The sequence below is a fragment of the Triticum dicoccoides genome, chromosome 3B, assembly GCF_002162155.2.
Source record: "Triticum dicoccoides isolate Atlit2015 ecotype Zavitan chromosome 3B, WEW_v2.0, whole genome shotgun sequence".
Lineage (NCBI taxonomy): Eukaryota > Viridiplantae > Streptophyta > Magnoliopsida > Poales > Poaceae > Triticum > Triticum dicoccoides.
Genome location: NC_041385.1, coordinates 50,660,319 through 50,661,683, shown reverse-complemented (window position 1 = coordinate 50,661,683; position 1,365 = coordinate 50,660,319). Strand labels below are relative to the sequence as shown.

Below are 1,365 nucleotides of genomic sequence, written 5' to 3'. Positions count from 1 at the left end.
AGCAGCAGGTTGATATTCTCCTGCAGCAGCGCCCGTCCACCACCGCCAGCCCGAGTCCGCCGCTCCCGCGTCTGCTACCGGCGCCGCCGGTGTAATTTTGGCGCTCAGCCACCCAACAGGCGAGCACCCCACGCACGCAACGTGAGTGGTTAGCATCATGGCGAAGAAGAGCGGATAGTAAACCAATGGTGGCACAGAATATTTACCTCACGTCTGGAGTGGTGAAGATGCCGGTGTCATAGATAGACCGGTGTCCTGTCGGCGTGGAACAGTCGGAAGTGAGGCTCGGACACCGGCCAGGGCTTCAGGTTCTTGTCGAAGAGGGTGAGCCCGCGTCCGCGTTCGGCATGAGCCGGGTGCCCATCCCGGCCTCCTTGTCTTCCTCAGCCCATGGTCACCCGGTGTCGGTCACGTCGACAGCTCCATCAGCGAGTGCACGGCGTTGAGCTGCGCGTTGGTGTACCACAGCCCAGTGTCAGAGTGCAAGGCGTCGAGCTGTGCGTTCAGCGCGTTGGTGTACCGCAGCTCAGTGCGAGAGTCCATGACACCTTCGGCTCTCACCCGCAACAGCGCGAAGTTGAGTTCGGTGTCGCCGGTGAGGGCGTGAGGCCATTGAAAGGGTACGGCGTTCGCCATGAACGGCGCGCCCGTAGCGCGCAGAAAGCCGGCGAGCGGGATGATGACGGCGGCGTCGCACCCCTCGCCGAACCGCCCGGCTGACGGCGGCGTGGGCACGTCCGAGACGCCCAGGGAGTGCGTGGTGGAGAGTGGAGACCATGATCGGGCGGTGCAGCGACGTGGCTACCAGCGCCGTGTGCAGTTTCTGCATGGCCGGCGACTGCGAGATCTGCACGCGAGGATCCGCGTAGCCCGCCGTCGCCGCGTAGGGCGCGCACCCGATGCCGCGCTTTGGTGACGCTACCCTCGACGCGGTAACGGTCAAGCCAGAGTAGGCGGCTAAGACGAGCTCGCACTCGCTGCCGCGACGGCCTCGCGCGCGCGTCGGCGATCTCGGTGTCTTCTGCACGGAGCACCCGTCCGACCTGCGGCGGGTACGACGCTGTTGGTGATCTCGGTGTCTAGCTCGCCGGCGCAGATATCTCAGCGCAGGCATGGCCATTGCTTCCCGAGGAAGTGGACGCCGCGGAGGAATCCAGGCGCAAGACTGCGCCGACGCAGAGCACGTCGGTCAGCCTGGTGCACGTGCACGGGGCCACAGAGTAGCTGCGCGTAGATGCTCTGGTATATACGCGTCGACGCACAGGATGGCCTCGTCGGGCCTGGTGGTGCACACGGTGTCTTGCGCGTGGGCGTGGTGCTCATATCACGTTTTCTATGAACGGGAGGAGATGCCGGTGATGGCGT

At 65.1% G+C, this 1,365-nt stretch overlaps 1 pseudogene; it reads right to left on the bottom strand.

Moving 5' to 3' along the window:
• Window positions 1-202: 202 nt before the first annotated feature.
• On the bottom strand, window positions 203-829 carry LOC119279234 (annotated as a pseudogene).
• Window positions 830-1,365: the final 536 nt, after the last annotated feature.